The 21,119-nt window shown below is 45.6% G+C and overlaps 1 protein-coding gene across 1 annotated transcript in view; it reads left to right on the forward strand.

The window, feature by feature from the left end:
* The first annotated feature begins 4,660 nt into the window (after positions 1-4,660).
* The window catches only part of LOC134358250 (uncharacterized), a 379,599-nt gene continuing 363,140 nt past the window's right edge, over positions 4,661-21,119 (forward strand). Inside the window, exon 1 of the mRNA XM_063070266.1 lies at positions 4,661-4,749. The gene's annotated coding sequence lies outside the window, so the exon portion shown is untranslated. The remainder of the gene's footprint in view (positions 4,750-21,119) is intronic.

Below are 21,119 nucleotides of genomic sequence, written 5' to 3' on the forward strand. Positions count from 1 at the left end.
CAGGCTGTGTATTCCCTCTACAGTCTGTGTGACCCCTCTACTGTCTGTGTGACCCCTCTACTGTCTGTGTGACCCCTCTACAGTCTGTTTGACCCCAATACAGTCTGTGTGACCTCAATACAGTCTGTATGACCCCTCTACAGTCTGTATGACCTCTCTACAGTCTGTGAGATCCCTTTACAGTCTGTATGACCTCTCTACAGTCTGTGAGATCCCTCTACAGTCTGTATGACCTCTCTACAGTCTGTGAGACCTCTCTACAGTCTGTATGACCCCAATACAGTCTGTGAGCTGCATGAAGCTCTGTGATGCCTTTGCGCTTTAACAAAATAACTTTTGTATTTTAATTGAATAACTGCAAAGGAATATCTTTAAATGTTCAGTGAGAAAAGTCAGATTTGTCCTTGAAGAATTTGTTTTCTTGATTGCTTCTTGTGATGGGAAGTTGTATATTCATCTTTCAAGATTGTTGAATGTACTCCAGTATAAAAGCGACAATATCATCATTACTCTGGATCTGACCAGCACAAAAAAGATAAAGGGCACAATAATAATTAATTAACACAATGAACCTCACAAGTATTCTTTACTTTGATTACTTTGTCAATAAAATGAGGACTTAGACATCTAGAATGTTTGAACCAAGGTTTAAAAGAGCAACCAGTTAGACAGGTCAGATGAAGAAACCATGGTTAGAATGGTTCCTTCCTTTCAAGTGCTGAAGAAGTCTCTCATCCCATAACGTCGACTGTTCATTTCCATAGATTCTGACTGACCAGCTGAGTTCCTCCAACATTTTGTCTGTGTGTGGCTTTGGATTTCCAGCACTTGCAGAAACTCTTGCGTTTATGGTTAGAACACATCTTGTTTAGCTTTCATTGTAGGGTCCGGAGACTGAGTGAAGATAGCAACGACATCGGGTTTGACAAATGAGAACGTCTCCAACAACAAGTACCATTTTTGTGGCTCCATTACTGCAGCTACACGTTCCAAGGAGCTCGGGCAGATGGTGAGTAGACATCATTTGACCTAATACAAGAAATATTGGGAGAAGTATCTAAGAGCAGGCAGGGGAAGTAATGGCTTTTCCATTCTGATGAGACAGTGAAGCGACGCAGCCTACAGGACGGCTTATTGAGAGTTTTTCAGGATCAGAGAGGCATTAAAGGCTCTGCAAAGCAGAGCTGATTTGTTGCTGCTATAATTAATCACTGCCCACTGTGAGCATTGTATCACAGAGGAGAAAGGAGATGAAAGTGACCACGTGTGTGCTTCCAGAGACAGCTTACTGCTCCATGCATACCAAACACTCTGGAAGAAGTGGAAAAGAATCGTTCCACTCTGTTGGTCATAGTTTGATCCATGGACGCAAACAACATAGAAGGAGACCAAAATACACAGAATCATTTTAAAAATGTATCTGAAACGTGTTAAGTGTAATCTCATGCTTGGCATAGAATCAACCTGGGTCTGCTTGGTGTCTCAGCTGTAGTTCTGTTTTATCAGCATGAGACCTGTAACACCTTATTTCAGCTGGACAAATGGAAATTCTAAGTTTACCAGTGATTGTCAGAAGATCCATAAGACCATAAAGCAGATCAGAATTAGGCACTCAGCCCACCGAGTCTGCTCTGCCATTCCATCATGGGTGATTAATTTTCCCTCTCAACCCCATTCTTCTGCCTTCTCCCCTGTAACCTTTGACACCCATGCTAATCAAGAACCTATCAACCTCTGCTTTAAATCTTGGCCTCCACAGCCATCTGTAGCAATAGATTCCACAGATTAACCACCCTCTGGCTAAAGAAATTTTTGTCTCTGTTCTAAAATGATGTCCATCTATTCTGAGACAGTGCCCTCTGGCCCGAGATAATTTCAATCTCTGATTGCAGTATGGATTATGTCCATCTATGTGGTTATGATCTTTAGAACATAGAACATAGAAATCTACAGCACATTGCAGGCCCTTCGGCCCACAATGTTGTGCTGACCATGTAACCTAGTCTAGAAGCTGCTGAAAATTTCCCTATCGCATAGCCCTCTATTTTTCTAAGCTCCATGCACCTATTTAAGAGGCTCTTAAAAGAATCTATTGCATCTGCTTTCACCACCACCGCCAGCAGTGCATTCCATGCACCCTTTTAATGTCTGAATCTTTACCACATGGCGTAGTAGCGTAGCAGTTAGTGTCACAGCACCAGAGACATAGGTTCAATTCCATTGCAGCAATGAGTTTGTATGTTTTCTCCTTCACTGTGTGGTTTCGTCACACTTTCTATAGATGTGTGGGTTAATCGGTTAGTTGGTCACATGGGTGTAACTGGGCAGTTGGTCACATGGGTGTGTGACGAGAATACACATAGATTAAGATGTTAGCTGGCCTGTGCTGGCACCAGTGGGATCAGCAGTTGGTCTGCCACCTGTCTTCAGGAGAAAGAGAGATAAGAAAAACAATGGAGCAGCATTTGGAGATGTTAATGAAGGGACGGGAGAGTTTAACGGAAGGAGAGCTGTCAAGATCAGCTCCCCCTTTGAACGCTGAACTGTTTGAAGTGATGGACAGGCAATACCCCAGCAGGGGGATAAAAAGGGACAGGTTCGCTAAGGCAAGACACGTACGACACCATGAGGTAATGAGACCCTCGAAGCGGTGCACTTCCCATAAGTCGGTGGGAAGTTTTGGAAGGCTGGTCGCGGGACCAAGCCATAGATGCACAGGGTGGAAAGGCACGATCAGCGGGAACCTAGTGTGTGTCCGCCCTTGCCTGGGTGCCAGGTTCACCGCAGAGAAACGATCGTATCTGGAAACGGAGGGGTCACGGTCGGTGACCTCAGAAGACATCACAAACGGCTCGCCCGAAAGCTGACTGCGAAGAATATCGAAGGTCTGTGTGGAAGCCGTTTGAATATTCATTTGTTTTGTTCTCTCTCTCCTTCCCCCCACTGTCCATCTCCCACGGCAGTGATTACTGTGAACTGAACTGAATTCAATTGAACTGAACTTTGTGTCACTTTGAAACTGGTCATTTACCCCTAGACGACGATAGAGCTTGATTGATCCTGTTATCCTAGTTCTGTGTACATGTGTGTTTATCATTGCTGAACTGTTGCATTTATTATCCTTTTGATTAGAGTACTGTGTTGCTTGTTTCTTTAATAAAACTTTCTTAGTTCTAGTAATCCAGACTCCAACTGAGTGATCCATTTCTGCTGGTTTGGCAACCCAGTTACGGGGTACGTAACATAAGTGGGTTCTCGTCCGGGATTTTGAACGCTAAATTTGGGACGGAGTAAATTGATTGGGTTAAGATCCCCGAAAGAAAGAAAAGACAAACAGCAGAAATGGAGGTTGAGGAATTTATAAAGGCGCCGACCTTGGAGGCATTAGAGGATGCCAGGAAAGCGGAATTGGCGGCTGTGGCCAAACGGTTGAATCTTGCTAAGGGGAAGTCGACAACGAGGAGAGAGGAGATACACAGAGCTATCGTAGATCACTATGTATCTAAAGGTGTGTTTCCCCAAGGGGAGCTGGAGGTGGTGTCTATTGAAAAACCTGCTGGAGACGCTGTACAGGTACAGCTTGAAAAACTGAGACACGAACACGAGTTCCGGGTACGGCAGTTAGAACACGAAGAGAAAGAGTTAGAAAGGCAGGAGAGAGAGTTAGAAAGGCAGGATAGAGAGAGAGAGAGACAGTTGGAGCGAGAGGAGAAACAGAGGGAAAGGGAATTTGAGCTGGAGAAGTTAAAGATAAGGGCAGAGCAGGGGCCCGTGCCGAACCAAGGTGGAGGGTTCCGGACGACCCAAGAGGTTAGGCTGGTTCCCCCATTTGACGATACCGATGTGGATCGGTACTTTCTCCATTTCGAAAAAGTTGCTACCAGTCAGGACTGGCCGAGGGATAAGTGGGCTGTTTTGCTTCAGAGTGTACTGAAAGGGAAAGCCCAACAAGCTTACTCAGCTTTGTCCGCGGAAGATGCCCAGAGATATGAGGTGGTGAAAGAGGCCATCCTCAGGATTTATGAGTTGGTCCCGGAGGCATACCGGCAGAGGTTCCGGAATGCGAGGAAGCAGTGGGACCGCACGTATTTAGAGTTTGCCCGTGAGATGCAGACATATTGTGAGCGTTGGTGCGCCTCGAAGGGGGTAGAGGGGGATTATGACAGACTGCTACAGTTGATCCTGATTGAGCAGTTTAAAGATTGTGTCCCTGAGGGTATGAGACCCTACCTAGATGAAAAAGAGGCAGCCACGTTAGCTGCAACTGCTAAGTTAGCGGATGAGTATGCGTTGATGCATAAAATGAAATTTGCCGCAAGTAAAGGCTACCAGAAGGGTAGTCAGGACGGCGGGAAGAGTCCACCAGAAAAGTCAGAAAGTAAGCCGGGGACTAGTGAGAAGGATAAGGTAGACCGGGAGCAGTCTGGTAGGAAGTCTCCTGGGGTCGTCTGTTATAATTGTGGGAAAGTCGGACACTTTACGTCCAGGTGCTTTGCCCCAAAGTAGGAGACGGGAAAAGGAAAAAGGGTGATTTTGACTGGCTATATCGAGCTGGTAAACGAACCGCTAGGAGAGGAAAGGTCTGCCAAAGTTCAGGAAGGGCGCGAGAGGTTCATCTCGGCCGGATTGGTGTCGGTGAAGGAGGGGTTAAACCCAGTTCCAGTGTGGATCTGGAGAGACACAGGAGCGTGTCAGTCATTGATATTGAAGAGTGTATTAGAGTTTAGCTCAGAGACCCAGACTGGGGAGGTCAAGGTAAAAGGTATTGGGGGAGGGACAGAGGCAGTCCCTTTGCACCAGATACACCTACAAAGCAACTTGGTCTCTGGACTAGTCACGATCAGGGTGAGGCCTGAATTACCGATGAAAGGCGTGGAAGACTTGCTCGGTAATGACCTCGCCGGGGGAATCGTGTTCCCAGCCGTGAGATTGACAAGTCAGCCTGCCAGCATTGAGGCCCTGCCCATGGACTCACAGGTTCATCACGGGACTGCCGAAGTAAATTTAGCTGAGACGTTTCTGCCAACCTTGTACGAGAAGGGGGTAGAAAGTGAAAAGAAGGAGTGTAGTGAAACAAGAGGTAGTGAGAGAGCTGAGACAGACTTAGCATTAGCCAGAAAAGAATTCGTGCAGGTGCAGGTGCGAGACGAGGGGCTGATGGTTTTGGCGGAGACAGCTCTCTCTGACGCAGAATTAAAAAGAGAGCCAGTAGGCTATTGTGTGGAGGAGGGAGTGCTAAGGAAGAAAGGGAGACCAAGTACCGTACCCGCAGATGAGGAATGGGAGGTGGTACAAAAGAGTTACGGGGATGAGATTTTTAACCTGGCCCACAAGGTACCCCCCCATTGGACATTTTGAGGTGCTGAAGGAAACAGTTGGTGGAATCATGAAAGAGGTTTACTGGCTGCACCGGAGGAAGGATGTTATTGATTATGGCAGACGCGAACTGAGACTGTCACAGGCTTTTGATATGCTAACAAACCTAGTCGGTGTTAGTGCAGAAATCAATGAAGCTAGGGTCCCCCTGATAAGAGAAGAAAACCATTTTGAAAAGATGAGTATGGTACCGACCAGATGGGAGAAGGTTATTGTTTTGGCCAGCTCTGTTGATAAGGTCTCTCCCTTAATCCCCGAACAAAGCAACTCTTTAGGAGAAGTAATTAAACGACTCGCACACGTGTGTTTGATTGTCCCGAGGCGATGCAAAGAACTGGGACGCTGGGTGGTGTTTGTTACGCTAGGTCAGCCTAGTGAGCAACATCCATATAGAATGAGTAATTCAGTGACTAAAGGACTGACAAACACAGAGGTGTGTATTGGCGATGTAATACGGCTGTCTGAAGCCAGCTTGATAGTGAACCTTGAAAAAAATGAGTTCGGCCGAACGAAGGTCACTTATCTGGGAATTGTGGTGACACAGGGGCAGCTGACAGCGATGCAAGCTACAGTGCAGGCTATCTCTGACATCCCAACCCCGACAGACAAGAGGGCCCTCAGAACGCTCTTGGAGATGGTGGGGTACTGTAGGAAGTTTTGCAATAACTCTGCGGTTACTACCCCTCCCCCTCCTACTAAGCCCTTGCGAGAGAAAACTAAGTCGGAATGGGACGACCCTTGTTATTGTGGTCCGGGACGAAACCCAATGAGAGGTTACATTGATCGCAATTCATCAGTATTTTTGGCCACTATGAAGTTTGCTAAGTTGGAGCCTGGTTTAAGGGATAATTAATAACACATATAAAAGGAACAGAAAATGTGATGGCTGACTCTCTGTCAGGTGTTGACAACTTCGAATTCGCTGTATTAGCCAAATAGCTGATAAAGATGTATATTTGTGCGTATCAAATAATGTATTAGTGTTTGTAATTTTTACCCCAGTAAAAATCCTTAAAGGTGGGAGGTGTGACAAGAATACACATTGATTAAGATGTTAGCTGTCCTGTGCTGGCACCAGTGGGATCAGCAGTTGGTCTGCCACCTGTCTTCAGGAGAAAGAGAGATAAGGAAAACAATGGAGCAGCATTTGGAGATGTTAATGAAGGAACGGGAGAGTTTAACGGAAGGAGAGCTGTCAAGATCGGCTCCCCCTTTGAATCCTGAACTGTTTGAAGTGATGGACAGGTGATACCCCAGCAGGGGGATAAAAAGGGACAGGTTCGCGAAGGCAAGACACACACGACACCACGAGGTAACGAGACCCTGGAAGCGGTGCGCCTCCCACAAGTCGGTGGGAGGTTTTGGAAGGCTGGTCGCGGGACCAAGCCATAGACGCACAGGGTGGAAAGGCACGATCAGCGGGAACCTGGTGTGTGTCTGCCCTTGCCTGGGTGCCAGGTTCACCGCAGAGAAACGATTGTATCTGGAAACGGAGGGGTCGCGGTCGGTGACCTCAGAAGACATCACAAAGGGCTCGCCCAAAAGCTGACTGCGAAGAATATTGAAGGTCTGTGCGGAAGCCATTTGAATATTCATTCGTTTTGCTCTCTCTCTCCTTCCCCCCAATGCCCATCTCCCACGGCAGTGATTACTGCGAACTGAACTGAATTCAATTGAACTGAACTTTGCGTCACTTTGAAACTGGTCATTTACCCCTAGACGACGATAGAGCTTGATTGATCCTGTTATCCTAACTCTGTGTACATGTGTGTTTATCATTGCTGAACTGTTGCATTTATTATCCTTTTGATTAGAGTACTGTGTTGCTTGTTTCTTTAATAAAATTTTCTTAGTTCTAGTAATCCAGACTCCAACTGAGTGATCCATTTCTGCTGGTTTGGCAACCCAGTTACGGAGTTCGTAACAGGTGTAACTGGGATGCCCATTTTCTATAGATGCGTGGGTTAGTCAGTTAGCTGGTCACATGGGTGTAACTGGGCAGTTGGTCACATGGGTGTAATTGGGCAGCTCGGACTTGTTGGGCCAGAAAAGACTATTACCGTGCTGTATCTCTAAATAAATTCAGGGAGAACCACCGGCCACTATGTACAGCATTTTGCACTGAAGCCTTTGATTTAATTGATCAAGATGGCAAATGGAACACTCTCCTCAGGTCATTACTCACTGAAGTTCACCTCTGTCTTACATCGGTATCGTGATGGCAGGAAAGCACCAATCCCCACCAATCCCCAGTGTAGAGATTTAAACCAAGGTAGGACTTTCACAGTGAACATAGAACAGAGGACAGCACAACAAAACACAGGCCCTTCAGCCCACGTTGTTGTGTCCACCCTTTAAACTACTCCGAGGTCAATCTACTCTAACCCTTCCCTCTCACACAACTCTCCATTTTTTCGTCCATGTGTCACTCTAAGAATCTGTGAAATGTTCTGAATGTATCTGCTTCTGTCACCGTCCCCAGCAATGTGCGTACACACTTACCACTCTCTGTGTAAGAAACCTTCCTCCATACTTTTCTCTAATCAACTTGAAAGTATGTCCTCTTGTATTAGACCATAAGACCACAGGTACAGGAGCAGAATTAGAACAGCTGGCCCATTGAGTCTGCTCTGCTATTTCATCATATCCAATTTCCTTGCCTTCTCACCATATCCCTTCATGCCCTGACCAATCAAGAACCTACCAAACTCTGTCTTAAATGCACATAAAGATTAGGCCTCTATGACTGCCTGTGGCAAAGAATTCCACAGATTCACCACTCTCTGGCTAAAGGAATTCCTCCTCATCTCCATTCTAAAAGGACACTCCTCTATTCTGAAGCTATGTCCTCTGGTCTTAGACTCTTCCACCATAGGAAACATCATCTCCACATCAACTCTATCAAGGCCTTTCACCATTTGATAGGTTTCAATGAGGTCACCCCTTATTCTACTGAATTCTAGTGAATACAGGCCCAGAGCCATCAAACACTCTTCATATGACAAGCTATTCAATCCTAGAGTCATTTTCATGAACCTTCTTTGAACCCTATCCAGTTTCAACACATTCTTTCTAAGAGAGGGGCCCAAACCTGCTCACAATACTCCAAGTGAGGCCTAACCAGTGCTTTATAAAGCCTCAACATTGCATCCTTGCTTTTATATTCTAGTGCTCTTGAAATAAATGCAAACATCTCATTTGCCTTCCTCACCAGAGGCTCAACCTGCAAATTAACCTTCAGGGAATCCTGCACAAGGACTCCTAAACCTGTCTGTGTCTCTGTTTTTTATATTTTCTCTCCATTTAGAAAATAGTCAACACTTTCAATTATTTTACCAAATTGCATGACCATGCACTTCACGACACTCTGTTCCATCTGCCACTTCTTTGCCCATTCTCCTAATCTGTCTTAAGTCAATATGTAGCCTCTCCTACTTCCTCAAAACTACCTGCCCCTCCACCTATCTTTATATCATCTGCAAACTTTGCAACAAAGCCATCAATTCCGTCATCCAAATCATTGACATAGTGTAAAAAGGATCAGTCCCAACACAGACCCCTGTGGAACACCACTAGTCACTGGCAGCCTGTCAGAAAAGGCTCCCTTTATTCCCACGCTTTGCCTCCTGACAATCAGCTACTACTTTATCCATGCTAGAATCTTTCCTGTAATACCATGAGCTCATAGCTTGTAAGCAACCTCATGTATGACATTTTGTCAAAGGTCTTTTGAAAATCCAAGTACACAACATCAACCGATACTCCTTTGTCTATCCTGCTTTTCACTTCCTCAAAGAATTCCAACAAATTTGTCAGGGAAGATTTTCCCTTGTGGAAACCATGCTGACTATGCCCTATTTTATCATGTGCCTCCAAGTACCCTGAGAACTCATCCTTAATAATTGACTCCATCATGTACCCAACCACTGAGGTCAGACTAACTGGCGTATTGTGACCGGGTCCTGAATTACCCCTATGAAATGTGCTCGATTACCGCAATGAACTGGGCTTTTGAAAAGAGAGAGAAAGAGAGTTATTTAACACCGGCATGTGCTTTTGAAAAGAGAGAGAGAGACAAAGACTGCTCACGGGTTGTTTATACTTTCTCTAAGGACATCGCCTGCTTGTATTCTTCCACAGACAGAGATAAGCCGAGTTATTTGAATGACAGCTGGTATCCAGTACGGTGAGATAAGTAAGAGGTCAGATGATATAGACCTCAGACACATGTTTGTGGACACTGAATGAGCTTTGTTGTGCCCACAGGAAAAGTGGGTTTTTGGAGGATTGATCAGTGGCTCTTGCAGTGAAAAGAAAAGGCAGTGACTGGTGGGGAGTTGTCCACGTGTCCACCCTTGCCTGGGTGATAGCTCCACCACAGGAAACCGGTCCCCTTTGTTGTGGTCACAGTTGGTGACTTTTAAAATATTTCGGAGGACAACGAGAAGATTGACGGCGTCAGCTCAACTGAAGACTCAAATCTCTCCCTCCCTCTCACTCCATCACTCAATATCACGAACTGAACTGAACTTTACTCATCACTGTAAGACAATATCTTTTTACCCCTAGACTTGAAAAAACTTGGTTTTTTCATACATATATTTCCACACTTACTGATCATTGCTAACCTGTTTGATTTATCTACATTTATATTACTGTATTGCATAGTTACTAATAAATATTATTAGTTAATAGCAATACTGGACTTGAAAGTGTTTTCTATTTCTGCTGGTTCTTTATTCCCATCACGGGGTACGTGACAGTATAATTTTATTTCTTCTGCCTCACTGCCTTCTTGAAGAGTGGAGTGACATTTTCAGTTTTCCAGTCTTCTGGAACCATTCCAGAATCTAGTGATTATTGAAAGATCATTACTAATGCCTTCACCATCTCTTCAGCTACCTCTTTCAGAACTCTGGGTGTATCCCATCTGGTCCAGAAGGTCTCATCCACCTTCAGACTTCTCATTTTCCCAAGAACCTTCTTTCTATTTATGGTAACTTCACACACTTCATGCCCCCTGACACCTGGAACTTCCACCACACCAGCAACACACATCGAAGTTGCTGGTGAACGCAGCAGGCCAGGCAGCATCTCTAGGAAGAGGTGCAGTCGATGTTTCAGGCCGAGACCCTTTGTCAGGACTAACTGAAAGAAGTGCTAGTGGACTACAAGGGTTTTCCACAGTAAAGACTGATGCACAATACTTATTCAGTTCATTCGTTATATCCTTGTCCCCCATTACTATCTCTCTAACATCATTTTCCAATGGTCCGACATCCACTCTCACCTCTCTTTTGTACTTTATAAATCTGAAGAAACTTTTGGTATCCTCTTTAATATTTTTGACTAGCTTACTTTCATATTCCATCATCATGTTTGTTTTTTTAGTTGCCTTCTGTTGGTTTTTAAAAGCTTCCCAATCCTTTAACTTCCCACTAATTTTTGCCCTATTATATGCCCTCTCTTTGGTTTTTATGTTGGCTTTGACTTCTCCTGTCTGTCACTATTGTGTCATCTTGCTTTAGAATACTTCTTACTCTGTAGGATGTACATATCCTGTGCTTTCCGAATTGCTTCCAGAAGTTCCAGCCATTGCTGCTCTGCCATCATCCCTGCCAGTGTTCAATTCTGGCCAACTCCTCTCTCATACCTCTATAATTCCCTTTACTCCACTGTAATACTGATACATCTGACCTTAGCTTCTCCTGCTCAAATTTCAGGGTGAATTTGATCATATTATGATCACGAACGCCTAAAGGTTATTTTATCTTAAGCTCTCTAATCAATTAGCCATTTTTGTCCTGGGAAAATGGTACTGGCTGTCCACTCTATGTATGCCTCTTAACATCTTATACACCTCTGTCAAGTCACCTCTCATCCTCCTTTGCTACAAAGAGAAAAGCCCTAACTCAGTCAACCTATCCTCATAAGACATGCTCTCTAATCCAGTCAGCTTCCTGGTAAATCTTGTCTGCACCCTCTCTAAAGCTTCCACATTTTTCCTTTAATAAGGCAAACAGAACTGGACACTATACTCCAAATGTGCTCCAACTAAAGTTTTAAAGAGTTGCAATATTCCCTCGCAACTCCTGAGCTGAATCCTCAATCTGCTGACTAATGAAGGCCAACATACCATATGCCATCTTAGTCACCCTATGAACTTCCATGGCAAATCTGGGGGATCTATGGGCTGGGAACCCAGGGTCCTGCTGTTCCTCCATACTGCTGAGGGTCCTTCCATTAACTTTACCTTCAAGCTTGGCCTTCCAAAGTGAACCACTTCACACTTTTCTGGATTGAACTCCACCTGCTACATCTCAGCCCAGCTCTGCATCCTGTCACTATCCTGTTGTAACCTGCAACAAACTTCCACATGGTCCACAACACCACCATCCTCCATGTCATCTGCAAACATATAATCCTTCCTTCCATTTCTTCATTTTATAAAAACCACAAAGAGCAGGGGTCACAGAGCAGATTCCTCTGGAACACCACTCGTCACTGTGCAAACAGTAGGGCCCTGGGGAATGTTGTAGATCAGAGGGGCCAAAGAGTACAATTACATATTTCCCTTGTTCCATTGTGGCATCACAGGTAATTATCATTGGATGGTATTTGGCATGCTGGCTTTCATCATTCAGGACACTTGAACATAGGAGCTGAGAAGATATATTGCAGCTGTACAAGCTGTTGGTGAATCTGTCCTGGAGATGTGTGCGCAACTGTGGTCACCCTGTCATAGGAAAGACACCATTAAGCTGGAGGTGCAAAGGAGGTTTTTGAGACTGTTGCCAGGCTTTGAGGGCTTGAGTTACAGAGAGAGGCCAGGCAGTCTATCACTTCATTTCTCGGAGTGTAGGGGAAGATAACTACTGTATGTAGAGGTGTATAAAATCATGAGGGGCACAAATAGGGTGAATGCACTTAGTTTCTTTCCCAGGGAAAGGGAAAACTGGAGGGCACAGGTTTAAAGACCATAAGACATTGGAGAAGAATTAGGCCACTCAGCCTATCGAGTCTGCTCCACCATTCCATCATGGCTGAGTTAGTACTGGAGGTTTCCCCTGCCATCTGAAGGTAGAGCGTTCCTATAAAACGGTTCGTAAGCTGAAATGTCGTAAAGCGAAGAAGCAATTACCATTTATTTATATGGGGAAATTTTGTGAGCGTTCGCAGACCCAGAAATAACCTACCAAATCATGCCAAATAACACATTAAACCTAAAATAACAGTAATATATAGTAAAAGCAGGAATGATACGATAACTACACAGCCTATATAAGGTAGAAATACTTTTCCACAATCATTACCTGAACTGTTCTTCGTAGTGAAACTCTCACACAAGTGCAGTTGGCAAAAACACGGCGCAAGAGCTCTCCAATAACCTTTAAGCTATGAAGCTCCAAATCATACCAAATAACATGTAAAAATACACAGCCAATATAAAGTACAAATAATGTATGTACAGTGTAGTATCACTTACCGTAATTGGGACAGCGCAGAGCACACTGATGGTGTACTAGACTGAGTCGTTGGAGTTTGGGTGAAGCAGTGGCCCCCACCCTCTGGGCAGCGACCGGATACCAATCCACGGAGATGCAGGGGTCCAGCGGTAGCCAGGAGGCACCCAGCACATCTTTATGTCATGGTCTGGTCCGTGAAGTCCGTATTCCGGTTCACGGTCTGGTCCATCGACCCTTGCTCCAGGTTTTCCTGTCTACCCTGTTTCTGTTCCTGTTGAGCTCTAATTCAGGCAGCTGATTCTCGTTGGGGCTGGCTGCATAAATACCTTCAGAGACCAGGGCATGGCTGCTGGATTGTTCTTGTCCTTACTCCTTGTATCCCTTCCTCTGCCTTCTGTTTCCTCGCCTGAAGCCCTGCCTTGTCTTGCCGGTAACTCTCGCCTCACCTGAAGTTCTCGTCTCGCCTTGCATTGCCTGAAGCCTTGCCTTATCTTGCTGGTAACTCTGTCCTCGTCTCGCCTGCAGTCTTGTCCTGGAGCCACCCTGTACCTAGCTCCTTTCCTGTCCCTTGCCTCCGCCCAGGTAAGCCAGGCTGTCTTGCCGTTACCTGCGGTTGGTTCTGTCCCTTCCTGTCCCTTGCCTCTGTTGGGTGGTGATCCGCCCCCTGCCCAGGAGTACCGCACCCTACCCAGGAGTACCGTGCCCCGCCCAGGAGGAGCCTCTAGCCTCCAGCCTCCAGTCAAGTCTCCAGCCTCCAGCCTCCTGCCAAGCCTCGCCTCTAGTCTCTAGCCTCTAGCCTCAAGCCTGAAGACTCTAGCCCCCTGCCTCCTGCCAAGCCTCGCCTCTAGTCTCTAGCCTCAAGCCTGCAGCCTGAAATCTCCAGCCTCCTGCCAAGCCTCACCTCTAGTCTCTAGCCTCTAGCCTCAAGCCTGAAGACTCCAGCCTCCTGCCTCCTGCCAAGCCTCGCCTCTAGTCTCTAGCCTCTAGCCTCAAGCCTGAAATCTCCAGCCTCCTGCCAAGCCTCACCTCTAGTCCCTAGCCTCTAGCCTCTAGCCTCAAGCTTGAAGACTCCAGCCTCCTGCCTCCTGCCAAGCCTCTCCTCAAGTCTCTAGTCTCTAGCCTCAAGCCTGAAGACTCCAGTCTCCTGCCTCCTGCCAAGCCTCGCCTCGTCTCCTGCCTCCTGCCAAGCCTCGCTTCAAGTCTCCAGCCTCCTGCCAAGCCTCGTCCTTGCCTAGTTCTGGGGTCCAAGCCAGAGGCAAGACCCAGATACCGGGTCCTTATCCAGTCTCTGGCTCGGAGTCCAAGCCTGGACTCCTAGCTCTCTTGTCCAGTCCTGTTCCGGGTTCCGGGTTTTCGTGTCCATGGCCTTGCCCTCACCCTGTATCCTAGTCCTGTCCCTAGTACTTCAGTGTCTGTGTCTTGCACTTGGGTCCATTCCCAACCACCTCCTTATGACACTTTAAGAAAAAAGCTGAAATAAACAAGCTAATTAATTAGGAGCTGCCCGGCACGTAATTGTCGGCCCAGATCAGAGGCGTTTGCCGATTACGTCGCCTCTGATCCGGGCCGACAATTACATGTCGAGCGGCACCTAATTAATTAGCATGTTTATTTCGGCTTTTTTTCTTAAAGGTGTGCTGTGTGCCTCCCGGCTACCGCTGCATTCTCTGTGAATCAGTATCTGTCCGTGCCCTTTGGGTTGGGGTGGTGGGTCACAGGGTCTCCTCGTCAGGGCAGGCAGGTCATCTTCTTCTATTTCTGCCCGCCTCAATGTCGAAGGTCAAGGTTCGTCGTCTGATGTGGAAGGCTTGAAAAACGACAGTACAGTATGCTTGACTGCTGAGCCTCGCACATTTTTCTATCAGACAGTTCTTTATAAGCACTCAAACCATCTTGCAAATATCCCCTAAACCTACGTACCTGTTCAAATTTAAAGTCGTACTTTATCATTACTCATTCGGTTTCGATTGTTATCCTTTCGTCTTCCAATTGCATCAGCTCTTCATCTATCAGTTCTTGGTCATGGGATGCCAAAACCTCTTCAACATCATCTTTGTCAACTTCCACAAGCCAAACTCACTTTGTCCTTACTTCATTCACCATGATCGGAACACTTAATTATGTCTAGTTTTACGCCAAGTCTAACACCCTTACGAGCTCTTTTAGGCTTTTCCGATACCTTAGAACTCATCTTGCTAACGGCTGCTCACAGGCACGTGTTTAAGCAATGCCGGTGAGAATGCCGTTCCCGGGGAGAGCGGCTGCTCGAGGCGCGCGCTGATTTTTTTTTTGCGCGCTTATTTTTTTCATAACAGTGAGAACACCTTCTGTTAGCAAAAACAGGTAACTAATGTAGGTCTTTCGTAACAGTGAGGTTTCGTAAAGCGAACGTTCGAAAAGCGGGGGACACCTGTACTCTCAAAACCATTCTCCGCCTTCTCCTCTTAACCTTTGATACCTAATCAAGAACCTATCAAAGTGAGTCGGGGAAGATTCAAAGGGTGCTTGAGGGAGAATCCTCCTTGGTTGTGCTGCCATGGAGCAAGCTGCCAAGAGCAAGTTGTAGAGGCAGATACAATAACAGCATTTAAAAGACATTTTGATAGGTCTGTGGATGGGAAATTCTTAGTGGGATATGGGCTAAACATGGGCCAATAGTCATTTTGGTTGGCATAGACCACAGACATCTTGGTTAGTATACCATTGGGCATCTTGGTTGGCATAGACAACAGACATCTTGGTCAGTATACCATTGGGCATTTTGGTTGGTATAGACAACAGCCATATTGGTCAGTATACCATTGGGCATTTTGGTTAGTATAGACAACAGCCATCTTGGTCGGCATTGACGAGGGGCAGTACTGTACTTTCCTGCCATCCCTGCTGCTTGTCCATTCTGTAAACAGCAACCAGACAGAGGTCCACATGTTGCTTACAAGGTAGCAGTAGTCGTGCTATCACTGGAGTCGAGCAGGATGTTCTCTTAAGTGGGTCCAAAGGTGGCTGTAGAGGCTGACCTGGGATCTGCATAATCTGGGCAGTGTGGGTAAGAGTAAGTCGTGGTTGGGTCTTCAGGTTGTTCGGTTTCTCCTTTCCCTGTGGCACAGCGGAGATCGTTCTCATGTAGCGCAGCTCCCTCTCGAACAGGTTTCTACCAGGTGTGTCTACTGAGCGCAAAGTCTTCCCAGTTTTTAGATGTCATGTTCAATTTCTTCAGTCTGATTTTGACGTCACCTTTGAAGTATTTCCTTTGCCTACCAGGGCCTAGCTGATCTTCGTTCCACTGTTTTGGGAGTTGGGAGTTTGGCATCCGAATGATGTGACCGATCCATCAGAGTTGGCGTTGCTTTGTCATGGTGGAGGTGATGCTCCTGTTGGCCACCTGCAATACACAGGTGTTAGTGTGCCTGTCTCTCCAGCTCCTAAATTCCGTGAACAGGCCTGTGATGTAGCCACAGGTTAGGCACTTGATCCCAGATGTGGGTAAGGATGTCTTTTTACCAGGGCTGTGAACAAATTTTCTATGTCTGCAATTAATGCTGCCATGGTCAGTGTTTTTTATTTAGCATTTTTTCATGTTAGTATAATAATTGTGAGCAACCGGGGTACTTGCTCAGCTAATTCAGAGGCTAGTTAAGAGTCAGCCATCAGCTCAGGTAAAAACAGTATAATGTCTCCCCTGGAGGTGACTAGTAAATTAAATACAGTGGAGTTCTTCCAGGTCCTGGCTGACATTGCTGCCTTTCCAAGTGGTTCTGTGATGATGAAGCATTCCGGGCGTCCAAGGGGCATAAAGTCATTGCATCATTGCTCACTTTTTCCTTTGCTGTCTATAAGTAAAGAAAATGAGATGAAAGGAAGAAAGAAATTTGTAGTTGTACAGGAAGAGGAATGAGTGAGAGTGAAAGAAATGGGTACCATGGTGACATAGCAGATAGCACAGCGCACAACGTTATTACAGATTGGGGCATTCCGAAGTTTGGAGTTCAATTCCGCCACTGTCTAGAAGTTTGTGCGTCCTCCTCCTGAGCCATGTGGGTTTCCTCTAAGGGCTTCAGTTTCCTCCCACATTCCAAAGATGTACTTGTTGGCAGTTTAATTGGTCATAGAATCATTGAGAAGAATGGCACAGAAACAGGCCCCTTGACCCATCTAATCCATGCTGAAATCATTTAAACTACCAACCCTTATTGACCTGCCCCGGGACTGTAGACCTCCAAATCCCTACTATCCAAACTTCTCTTATTCATTGAAATCGAGCTTGCACTTGTGCTGGCTGCTTATTCCACCCTCTGAGTGAAGAAATTTCCCCTCATGTTCACCTGAAATTTCTCACCCTTAACCCATGACCTCTTGTGGTAGTCCACCCAACCTCAGTGAAAAAAGCCTGCATGCATTTACCTGATTTATACCTCATAATTTTGTATACCTCAGGGTAGCAAATACCTCCTCCCCTGTAATCTGTATAGGGTCCATGAAGTTGATGCTGCTTTGCCTCACTTCTACAGACTCTTTCTACATCTCCTGAGTAAATACAGAAAAAAATGACTGAGGATCTCCCACATTTGTTTTGGCTTCACACATGGATTACCATTCTGGTTTTCTAGAGGACCAAATTTGTCCCTTGCAAGCTTTTTGCTCTTAACGGATCTGTAGTACCCTTTAGGATTCTTCTTCACCTTGTCTGCTAGAGCAACTTTAGGCCTTTTCTTAGCTTTCCTGATTTCTTTCTTAAGTGTTCTCTTGCATTTCTTATACTCCATAAGCACCTCATTTGTTGCTACCTGCCTATACCTGCTATGCACTCCTTCTTTTCTCTTAATCAGGGCCTCAATATCTCTCCAAAACCAAGGTTCCCTACATTTGCTGTCTTTATATTCCAATAGATACATACAAGCTTTGTACTCTCAGAATTTCAATTTGGAAGGTCTCCCGCTTTCTACATATATCTCTGCCAGAAAACAGCCTGTCCCAATCCACACTTGCCAGATCATTTTTGATACCACCAAAATTCTCCAATTTAGAATCTCAACCCGTGGGCCTGACCTATCTTTTTGCATATTTACTTTGAAACTAATGGCGTTGTGGTCACTGAATGCAAAGTGTTCACCTACACAAACACCTGTCACCTGCCCTGCCTCATTCCCTAATAGCAGATCCAGTATAATGCGCTCTCTTGTTGAGACCTCTACATGCCGATGAAGGAAACTTTCCTGATCACATTTGACAAACTCTATCCCATCTAGTTATTTCACAGTATGGGATTCCCGGTCAATATGTGGAGAGTTAAAATCACTTACTATAACAACCTTATATTTCCGTCAACGGTCTGTGATCTCTTTTCGAATTTGTCCTCTGAATCCCTATGACTGTTGGATTGTCTATAGTATAATCCCATTAATGTGGTCATAGCTTTCTTATTTCTCATTTCCTCCCATAGCACCTCACTAATCGAGTTTTCCAGTCTGTCCTGACTGAGCACTGCGGTGACATTTTCTCTGACTAGTAATGCCACCGTTCCTCCTTTAATCCCTCTTGCTCTGTCACACCTAAAACAACGGAACCCAGGAATATTGAGCTGCCCGTCCTGCCCTCCCTGCAACCAAGTCTCAGTAATGGCTACAACATCATAATTCCAGGTGCTGATCCATGCCCTGAGCTCACCCACCTTTCCTGCAATATTTCTTGCATTGAAATATACACATCTCAGCGCACTAGCTGCACCACGCTTAACCTTTTGATTCCTGACTTTGAGGTCTTACCGACATCTGCCTCCACAACCTCTCCACTAGCTGATTTGTCACTCTGGTTTCCATTCCCTGTAACTCTTGAATAAAACCCACCGTGCAACATTAACAAATATTCCCGCTAAGATCTTAGACCTCCTGCAGTTCAGGTGTAAAGCGACCCTTCTGTACAGGTCCCACCTTCCCTTGAATTGAGCTCAATGATCCACAAATCTTATGTCCACCCTCCCACAACAACTCCTTAGCTATATGTTAAGCTGTATAATCTTTGTAGTTCTGGCCTCACCAGCACTTGGCACAGGTAGCAATCCTGAGATCACTGCTCTGCCCTTTAATAGCACCTAACTCTTTGAACTCCCACATTGTAAATAGTCCTGTGACCAGGCTAGCGTTAAACTGGTGGGTTGCTGGGTGACACGGCACATTGGGACAGAAGAGCCTGGTTCTTGCTGTGTCTACAAATAAATAAATAAATAAGCTGTGAGCAATGAAAAATCAGCGAGCCAAACCCCCCAGCTGAATTGCTCAACAACATTTTACTGACCAACATCAAAGTCTCTGTAAAAAGCAAGAGATAGTCAACACAGATTTTAAAAATGGGGACATTGCAGCCCTGAAGTTAAAGAGCTGCCTAGATCAATGAATGTAGCCTGTTCAATATTTGAAATTTGGATCTTAAGGCTTCTGAAATTAATGGCAAGAGTGGATTAAGTGATTTAGCAAAAGGAAACAAAGCTGATAATTAAACTTGGGGAAGGGGAATTCAGAGCAGAACTAAATCCTGTAATACTCTGAGCTCCCTCAAGGCCATTTGGAGCTGGCTGCAGATGCTAATCAGTCTGCGGACTGACCAGCTGACTTTATGAAATGAACATGTCCTGTTCCTGCTTATCCCACTACATAATGCGGACTCTGCATCAGACGATAGTCTTGAGATTTCAACAGCAAAGGGTGAGGTGGGCCAACTCTGTAGCCTTTGGAATTCCACCTCCACCCCGCCCCCCTTCATATTCAACCCCCTGCCAGATTCTGCATATTTTTTTCTGGATTGACACAATTCCCAGTGACTCTTTCTTCCTGAAATAAAACACTTTTCTGTTCTCCTCAATTGTTTTCCCACCAATGCCTTACAGAGTTAAAGAGGGATTTCACAGTTTTCCAACCTAAAGAATCCTTCTTTATTTCCTCAATGTTTCCTGTGTGGGTGTTGGAGGGGGGCAGCAGCTTAAAGTTGAACTTCCACAACCCCTAGCTCCACTGAGCCTCCCCGTATGTGATATTGGGGCGCCAGAGAAGTGTAGCAGTTAGTGTGATGCTATTCCACCATGGGGCAATGGAGTTTAGAGTTCAAGTTCGGTAAAACTTTGTAAGGAGTTTGCATGTCCTCTCCATGAATGGCTGCATTTCCTTTGGCTGCTCCCGTTTCCTCCCAAAGTCCAAAGATGTGCTGGTTATTAGATTAATTGGTCTCTAAATTGTCCTACGCTTAGCCTAGGGTTAAATTGGGGCTTGCTGGGCATTGTGGGTGTGTCGTAACTCTAAATAAATAAATAACTAAATGAACAATCTGCTTGAAGAAGGCAATGATGAGAGAACAACATCAGTGTGATTCTGACCGTGACAGCCTTTGACAGGATGGAAAAGTCTAACATTATGGATCTGACTGTGACTGCCTTCGACAGGAAGGAGAAGTCTATCTGAGACAAAGTTAAGCCATACAGATGAATTGTGCTGTGTGCAGTCTAAAGCATTGCTGTAAATTTTGCACAAATTGGCACTTTGTTACCATTTCCATCAGGAGTCTGGAAGTTCTCTCCAGTCTGCTGTCAGCCCTACTTGATCATCCAGCTACATCAATACTGCCATTGAAGAAAGATTGATTTGGACATTACCAGCAAGGTTTTAAGCTGCTGGAGCACGGCCATCCCCTCACTCTGTAGGGGTGAGGTGTATACACTGCCAAGGCAGAGCGGAGGCTTTCTCTACATTGCGACTAGCAACAGCAAAAGGGCTCATCTATCACTTCTTCACCTCGCTGACGATCAACACCGGCGCACCTCAGGGATGTGTGCTTAGCCCACTGCTCTACTCTCTCAACACTCATGACTGTGTGGCTAGGAACAGCTCAAATTACATCTACAAATTTTCTTATGATACAACCATTGCTGGCAAATATATACCAGCTAGTTGAGTGGTGTCGCTGGAAAAACTTTGCACTCAACGTCAGCAAGACCAAAGAACTGATTGTGGGCTTCAGGAAGGGTAAGACGAGGGAACAGAAACCAGTCCTCATAGAGGGATCAGCAGTGGAGGGAGTGAGCAGTTTCAGATTCCTGAGTGTCAATATCTCTGAGGACCTAACCTGGCCCCAACATGTCGGTGCAGCTATAAAGAAGGCAAGACAACAGCTATATTTCATTAGGAGTTTGAGGAGATCTGCTTTGTCAACTTAAACACTCAAAAACTTCAACAGATGTACCACCGACAGCATTCTGACTGGTGCATCACTGTCTGGTGGGAGATGGGGGGG

Source organism: Mobula hypostoma, chromosome 18 (assembly GCF_963921235.1).
Source record: "Mobula hypostoma chromosome 18, sMobHyp1.1, whole genome shotgun sequence".
Classification (NCBI taxonomy): domain Eukaryota; kingdom Metazoa; phylum Chordata; class Chondrichthyes; order Myliobatiformes; family Myliobatidae; genus Mobula; species Mobula hypostoma.